Below are 8,916 nucleotides of genomic sequence, written 5' to 3' on the forward strand. Positions count from 1 at the left end.
ATAGATAGACTGAGAACAGTCAAGACCAAACCTTAACTAAGACTCCTAGTAAAGTCACAGACACAAAGACCCAGATTTTCAAGGTCCTTCCCTACTTTAAGAAAATCAACAGGCAGCTTTTTAAAACCTAAACCATTTGCTGAATTGAAGACCATGGGCCACTTGGACAGCTGGAACCAAGAATTATCATTAGGATGTACCCAAATCCTTTGAAAGAAAATCCTATGGGGATTTGTAATATTACAACACAATGGAAAACACAGCAATAAAAGCATAGTGGTGAAGTCCCAGGCTTCAGCAAGAGAAAATAAACTCAAGTACAGCAACAATAAACACAGGAAAAAAAGCCTGCTTACTCTTAGAAGGCCTCAAGCAGGCAGGGAGCTTCAACTAAATACCCTTGCCTCCACTGCCAGCCCTTAAATAAAGCCAACAAAAGAATGGAATCAAGATCTATCCCTTCTAGTACTCAGATACATCGCATGCACCTGAGCTCCCCTCAGTTGGCCCTACCTTCCTACCTGGTGCTCAATTCAAGCTGTAACTCACTATTTCTGTTATAAGTTTTTTTTTTTTTCTTAATATCTACCAGAAGAGAACTACTTATAATCACTCATATTTAAGAGTCACCAAATAGCATGCATCAACAGGATTAAGATCAAAGAGTGGACTCCTCTTAGAGAAATAAGTTCCTACCTACCAGCTGGTATGATCTCATCTCTCTTGCTTACTCCTCCCAGCATTGCATTCTTTGCACCCTAGCACACCAGTTTCAAAAGAGTCCCACTTCAGAAGTTTCCTACTTAGTAGGAAACAATGATTAAGGAAAAAGTAATAAAAAATAAATAAATAAAAATTTAAAATTTTAATAAAAAAAAGTGACTTGGAATTTCTTTGGCTAAAGAGAAACTCGACTGGGCATGTAGATTGTCCAGAAAATTTATCTATTACTGTATTACATCTTAGACCAACAACAGCTCCTCAACAGGTAGCTTTCCTTTCTGGTGAAAAAAAATCTCTTCATTTTGTACAAAGAGCAGCTTCTGGACTGCAGGGTGTGAATTCATAAGTCTAATTCAGGACAAGGCTCCAACTCGAAGAAACTCATATAGAATTATTTTTTACCTGCACAAAACAAACAAACAAACAAAACAAAGTTAATAATAAATATACACACCTTATAATTCTAAAACACACCAGAAAATTTGGTTAAACAAACTATTACACTAAAACAGAAAACATAAAATGCTTACCTACAGCCTGAGCTCACAAAAAAAAAAAAAAAAAAAAAAACCAAAAACCCAAACCAAAAAAAAAAAAAAAAAAAAAAAAACACCTAGAGACCAGACCTACAGAAGAAATGGTTCTTCACTGGCAGTCAGCTCTTAAATGGCTCTAGGAGAGGTGCAGCCAGGCTCCACCCCTTCCTGCAGCACAGGTGAATTGCCTTCAGCTGTGCTCCTGTGGCTGACTCATTGCTGGTCTCAGGTGATCAATCAGAGGTTCAGGCTGCGACTCAGCAGTTTTCATACAACGGTGTAATGTTGCTCATTTTGAACTTGGATTGTTGAAATTCCAGGAACGTGCCCTAACTGTACAGTGTGAGCTGTCCACATTTGTCTCTAAGTGAGAATCAGTTAAAGGTTTGCACACCAAAGAACTTACGTGTCTACAAAATGTGAGCTGTCAAATGCTATTGCCTTGAGATTCTTTTCCTTAAGTTTAAGCTGGAACGGTTATTTATAAGCATTCTGTCCTTTAGCATGTAGCCAGTGGAAACCATAATCCTGACGGAATGCAATGTTTTTTCCTTTGTTGGCCCTGGAAGCTGTGCATTAGTAAAATAAATAAATTAAATAAACAGCAACATCTGTTCCAGTCACTAGAGGCTTGTTGCTGGAGTTACCTGCATTGAATGGGAGGAGAAGCTCTAGTACAGGAATTCTGCTTTCTACAGTAGAGATTAGTGGAATTACTAGGAATAAATCGTAGAATCAAAGAATATCCTGAGATGGAAGGAACCCACAGGGATCATGCAATCCATCTCCTGGATTCTAAAAATTAAGCCACAGAGCATTGTCTAGACACTTCTTGAACTCTGGTTGCTTGCATCTGTGACCTCTGTCCTGGAGACCCTGTTGTAGTGCCTGACCATGCTCCGAAAAACAACCTTTTCCTTGCACCCTGATGTAGCTCTATGCTAATCCCTTGGGTTCCATCATTTCTGTGATCCATGGGAGTAGCAGCTGTCCGGGTACACAATGCTTTTGTCCTTAATTTTGATCAGTAGAGTCTATGGCAATGTTATTCCCATAAGACAAGGGCTAGAGGGCAGTTAATGAAGTGATCTGATTACAGGTTTAAAGCCATAGCGAAGAGGTGGTAGATCTAGTGGGAGGTGTGGTGTATGAGGACTGCTGAATCGTGGTCTGAACCTCTGATTGACCTTTGAACTGAGGCGAGTGATGAGTCAGCCCTGGGAGCACAGGTGAAAGCAATTCACCTGTGCTGCCAGAAGGGGTAGAGCCTGGCTGCACCTCTCCTAGACCCATTTAAGAGCTGACTATGAAGGGTGAAGCATCTTTTCTGGATGTTCCTCTTTTGGAGCTTTATGGTGAGCTCAGGGCAAGGGTAAGCACTCTGTCTTCTTTTTGGTGTAATGATCTGCTTAACTAAGTTTTCTTGTATATTTTGTAATTATAATACCTGTATGGTAATTGATTCTATACATGGAGAGTAGCTGAGACCTGGGAGGGCATGTTAGTTTGTCTTGTTAGATTTGTAATCATTACAGCATGGTGGTTGTGAGTAAACAGCTTAAATGGGTTCAGAAGAGAGTAACTAAAATGGAGTATGAGTCCTGTGATTGTAGTTTATACCTCTGAAAGTATTGCTGGTACTAGTTCTTATTCAGGATGTTTATGAACTGCTTATTGTTAGAGTTACAGGTTAAGTACCTGATTACCTTTTTTTTTGCTAGAAGTATGCCTCATTAGGTTTTTTAGAGGAGGAGCTATTGAGCTGGGCTGCTCCATTGGTGTGAGCCATTAAAGAGGATTTGATTTCCATTCCTTTTCTAGTTAAAATGATGAAAGTATTAGCAGGGTAAGTGGTAGTGACACATAAATTGAAAGAAAAATGTTGAGTGTGTTTTGATATCCATGAGGAAACAGAAGAGGTTGGAGGTTCCTGTGTGTTTTTGTTTTGTTTTTTTTTTTTTATGTTTTGAAGACATAAATTTAATTTAAGTGGAAGAGAAAGGATCTAAGTATGGACTATTGAGAGTAATTTTTATACATCTGGGAAGACTGAAATTTACTGTTGTTCTGTAATTCAAGCACAGAACGTCCATCAAATAAGTCAGATGGATTCAAGGGTGTGTTGGTTATATAGTAATTTAAGGAGACATCAGTATGCCAGTGAAGTGTTTTTCAACTTTGTGTGAGAGTGCTTTTCAGTTTTAAAATTACATTTCAGTTTGCAGTGTAATTTACAGGCTTACTGCAGTGTCATGTGACGGAGCATTATGACCAGTACCTGATTACTGGTGGGCTGCCATTTCTTTTTCAGCTCTTCTCTATCTTGTATTAGTTATAGCCTCTGAAGAGCAACAAGAACACGTGTCCATCGCAGATACAGAAATCAGGGCTTGCCACATGAAGGTATTTATTGTATAATAACTAAATTTGGTAATTGCAGTTGTTTGAAGTATAACTACATATGGTTTGCATTGGGTAATTATGTTTTAAAGCACAATGAGCTATATAATTTAGTTAGTTCTGGGAACTAACCCCTGGAAAAGTTGCTGTGGCTAATGCGTTTTTCATACTGATTTTATGCTAGTACAACTTCACTAGATTTAATGGAATTAATCCCAATTACCATTTACATAAATGCAAAGGAACCTTAGCATCAGTGTTACTTTACATATTGTTTTATGTGTGCTTGAAGCTTATAACCGGAGTTGATTCCACATAAAATTAAAGTTCACTACAAAGTGATCTAATTGTTCTGATTTCACACATAAACTGCTGTGGCAAGCAACAGAACAAACAATGATACGCTGTTGTTTGGCCTTTTAGATATGCAATACTGTTTGAGCATTCAGAAGCTTTTTGGCTGTGTTTTTATCAATGAGAAGTCTGTGAAACTGCTTGACTGAAAATTACCTTTTATTAATGTAAGTCTGTCCTGTAGCTTTCTGGAGGTAGGACTAATTGTCTGATCAGTTCTGCTTTAGTGGGTGTGTGGTGTGACCCCCTCTGTCACTTCATTATCCATCTCTCTCCTCTGCCTCCTGTTACTAGTTGGCTTCTATCAACACCAGATATTTCTTCTTTGTTTTTGTTTTTTTTTTTTTTTCCGAGGGAATATTCGTGCCTCATTCATTCTTCTGTGATGTTTAGAAACCCTATTGCAAACTTTAAGCTATTAGGAAATGTCCTCCTATTGGAATATCAAGTACACCGGATTTGGTTGTTGGTTTTTGTTTCAGTTTTTTTTTTTTGTTACTAGACTGCCACTCCATGGCCGTATGTATCAACTACAGCTTTAGCTGCAGTGATGTGAGCTGTACTGAAGGAAATTCTGTGAATGTGTGATAGGAAATCTGGGGTTTGTCTTGATTCTCTCCAGAGAGAGGGTTGTTACCCTAGAGAGGACTAAGGAAAAAACTACCGTTTTATCTGTAGGCACCGGAAAGCCTGATATTAAGTATGTTATGGACTATCTTTTTCATCATCAGTACTGTGTGTTCTCTGGTACCCTAACATGTAATTTAGTGCTATGTTGCTTGTCCAGGCTGTTAGGGGTAGAATTCCTGGAAATAATTTAAGTTGAATTTTTAAATGAGAGAATATCAAATATTCTATGCCAGGAAGCGAAAGGACTTTCCCTAGGTAATCAAGTAGATAATATGACTGAAAAATGTCTGGTCCTTTTTAACTATGAGGTTTTGTTGGTTTTGAATCTGTGCAACAATTAAGTAATGGAAGTGAATTGCAGTGTGTTTTAAATGTAGAGTCCTCTATGTAGTCATACAATTGCTTAGAAGTGGGCTAAAGGGGCAGCAGTTTCCATCTTAACATTTACTTGGAATTTTTTCACTTAAGCAAGGTTAAAATACTCTGCCTAATAAGTTATTGCGTATGTCACTATTTTGTCATCTGCTTCTGAAAACTGAGACTCTTGAAATTTAGCACATCATCCATCTGGAATACAGTGAGCAGACTACAGATTTGTTTGCCCACAAGCACTTCTGCTCAAGTTATTCTGTGTCAAGACCTTTCACAGCCAAAATTCATGTTGAAGAGGGTAGGAATGGCATTGCCATTATCCCTGAGCAGTTTTGTCTGTTTCTTCTGAGAAAGTGAGATGAAAACAAGCTCAAAATGCATTCCTTCTTCATAGTTAGCACACTTAAACTCAGAGGAAATAAGCCTAGGCTGACGGAGATCTAATTTCTTGAAAACATTAGCCTCTAAATAATGTGGTTCTTAGTTTATGTCACACCAGTAAGCATCACTGACTACACAAAATATTGTAAAGTTTTCAGAATTATACCATTTCCTGTATATACAACACCTAGCATTTGAAAACGATCTGAAAAGCCTGAAGTTGAGAGCAATGGAAACTCGTTCAGGTAGAGAGGTTTAAAAAAAAGTCTTATTGACCACAGTAGCTTAAAAACAAGCTAAAGAAAATATTATACTTTGTGTTTTCCTGGGAATATTCTGTGGTATCCTCTAGCCTAGGGTTGCTGGAGCTGGGGGGAAGGAGGGTTGTTGATAATTCAAGAGCTTGCTCTTCGTAAAATGAAAATCCATCATAAAATCTTATTTGGTTAAACTGAAAGGAGTGCTGACCTTTGGCTCTGGCAGTAACATTGTTTCAGAAAATCTCCATGGCATTTTAATTTTTTGTGTTAACGTAGATTGAAATTAGAACAAGGAACAAAACTTGAGAGGGTAATATTCTCCAGGATGTGCAGCCTTAAGATTTGTGGGCAGAACCCACAGTTAAAAGCACTAGTTAGTTCTGCCAAAAAGCTGAAGGTGCCAATGCCCTAATAAACCTTATGATCATGTGTGTGTGGAGGCACTGAATGCCCCTGGTTATATGCCCTCATTTAGGAATATCACCAGTAAAATTTGTTAGCAGCAGGAGAGTGAGAAAGAAGGTGACACTTATCAAACAACGTAGAACAGCAGCTCAGAAAGAAGTTGGATGAGATGTTGGTTGACTATGGGAACTAAAACAGTACAGAAGCAGGTAAAAAATGACTTAATTTTCCTAAGTATTTGTGCAGCAGTCAGTGCATGCAAGACCAACATTCAAGTCATGGTTTAAAACAACAAATTGAAGTTGCAAGGAACTGTATTTAAACATAAGTATTTTAAAAGAACAGGATTGCTGCCTAAGTAGCTAGAGGACAGAATGCAAAAGAAAGGGAGGCTGCTTGAAGCATGATGCTGGCAGTGCTGGAACCTCCTCTGCAGCTTATTTGTCTGAGCAGCAGCACCAAGGTCCCTAGAGGACTGATTGTGCTGTGTACAAACCTGGCTGGTGCTGCAGTGCAGCAGTCTGACAGCTAACACCTGCAGCTGAAGTCTGCAAGCAAAGCTGAAGAGTGAGACTCAGAGTACTAGGCAGTGCAAAAACATGAGCAAAATTTGTGTCAGGTATATACATGAGCAAACCTCATAGGCATACAGGTAGTGAAAGCTAGGTTAGCTGTAGCTCACAATAGTTCAGCTGTTGATTTAAAAGGCTGAATTCAGCTGCAGATCAGATCATGTAGCAGTCAGCTCAGTTCTTGATGTGCTGGAAGAAACTGAATGATTTCTTCTTCATGGAGATATTAAACATGTCTCTTTATTCAGCATGTCCTGAAATTTTTGTGTAACTTGGTTTCCATTTTTCTCCTGTGTTCTTCAAAAGGATTGGGAATTGGGAATCCTGTACACTGCTTTCTGGTTAGGGTTCTGACAGATCTGCAATAGGCCTGCATGGAGCATAGATTATGCTGCTGAGTTACAAATACAGCTATTCTCAAAACACCACTGTCCCTTTGTTTTTACAGTGGCATTGTATTACAGACCTGTATTTATTCGATTTTTTTTTTCACCTGTAGCTCTGAGGCTTTGCTTCTGAGACAGTTCTGAAAAATGGTAAATCCATGTAAAACTAAAGAATTTGCCAATACAATATCAATGTAATATTTTAGAAAATAAAAACATTTCTTAATAGTACAAAGTGATCCTAATACCAAGTAAGGTGGATTTTTTTTGTTTATTTGCGTTCTTTTTTTCTCTCATCTGTCTTGACAGTAAACAGCTCAAGGCAGGAAAGACATTTCTGTGGGGTACCCCACATAAAAGGGTCCAGTCTGAGTTGGAAGCTGATTGTGTTATTGTAATGACACTAACAAATTCTTTAGCCCAAATTCTCTAGCTCACCAGATTACATTTCACTGTATGTAGTTCCTCACAGCGTTTCTTCCTTGGTAACATTCTGGTTTATTGAGGAGGAGGAGATCAGAAGGAGCAGGAATCCACTACTGCACTTGCAAAATGTTGGAGATTGTGGTTCAATTAAGAATGATAGCTTGAGAGATTGGGTTGTTAGTATCCGTTTCAGCTATCCAGAGGTCTGTCTCTCTGACCTAAGATCAAGTTTGGCTTTGAAACAATCTCCTGTTTTGATTCTCCTGCTGTCTCTGATTATCTGTATTGTTCATTCTATTTCTTTTCACTTTGCATTTAATAAGCTATTTCTTTTTCTCTTGGCTTGACTACTTATTCTGAATATGCATGGAATCTGCAGCAATCACGTTCAGGCACTGGTGAATCTTCAGTACTATTATTTATAACAGATATTTTGTGGACACTACACACAGAGAGGTGGTAAACTTATTGAAGTGTAAAAAGAAAAACTGCTCAGCACAATGCAGTGCTTCAGGAACACATTTTGATACAGCTCTGAATCACACACAAGCATCAAGTTTTACTATCTGTCATAAAAGAACTGAATGTGATAAATTCTGTGAGCAGTATATTAAATCTAAGGCTTGAAAAGCTGGCCACTTGCACAGTGCCAACTCAAGGAAGGTGGCTTGATTTCCCTTTGGTTTTATATTTAAGTAATTGCTATGAAATGATGTGGGTGTTATTTCTCTAAAATGCTGCTGTTTTGAAACTTCACTCTTCAGTATTTTCTGCGCGCATCCCTTCACACCCTGGAATATCACATAACTGGCAGAAATTGGCAGCATTGTTTATTCTTAGAAGAGAGGTAAAGGTCTGAAATGGTATGACATTATTGCACCATAAATGTGATCTCATCAAATAAGTCTACAAGTCTGAAAAATTCACAATTTTCCCTTAGGATTGCTTCAGCATTGGTTATATTTTGTGGATTGTGTGTGTAGACCAAAACTAGCTGCAGCTGGCAGAAATAATTGATTGTTTTGATTTTAGTTCTTTGGAATGTGTCCTCATCTTACCACATGGATTAAAATAGGTATACAGAAACCCCTGTGCCAAGCTTCTGTTCCATTCTCACTGCCAGATTACACTGGGAAAAGCTGTCAAGTTTTTGCTGGTTTTCAAATGGGAAGCCCAATTCTGATATAGATGGGAGCCTGCCAAATTAAGTGCTGAAAGGCTTTAAGAGCTTTTCTTCACTATGTGTCTAGAAGCTGGATGAGTTAATTCATGGCCTTAGGGAAATATATACAGCACTAGGTTTTAGCCCCCCCAGTACTCCTGTGATGATGGCTCAGTCTACAGTCTAAACTGTTCCAAACTGGTATTGAAGTTCTGGCTCTGTCAGCTCCAGTGTGCCATATTTTGCAAGAGGCCACTGAATGAACAACCTTTGTGTTGGTTGGTTTTTTTTTTTTTGGTTTTTTTTTTG

General features: G+C 38.4%; 1 long non-coding RNA gene across 1 annotated transcript in view; it reads left to right on the top strand.

Annotated features, from left to right (window-relative positions):
• The first annotated feature begins 2,566 nt into the window (after window positions 1-2,566).
• The window catches only part of LOC122165486, a 10,744-nt gene continuing 4,394 nt past the window's right edge, over window positions 2,567-8,916 (top strand). Inside the window, exons 1-2 of the long non-coding RNA XR_006170496.1 lie at window positions 2,567-2,614; window positions 3,592-3,662. This is a non-coding gene — a long non-coding RNA (uncharacterized LOC122165486). The remainder of the gene's footprint in view (window positions 2,615-3,591; window positions 3,663-8,916) is intronic.

Source organism: Centrocercus urophasianus, unplaced genomic scaffold, assembly GCF_019232065.1.
Source record: "Centrocercus urophasianus isolate 14NV4802_14NV808 unplaced genomic scaffold, USGS_Curo_1.0 seq_3, whole genome shotgun sequence".
NCBI lineage: Eukaryota > Metazoa > Chordata > Aves > Galliformes > Phasianidae > Centrocercus > Centrocercus urophasianus.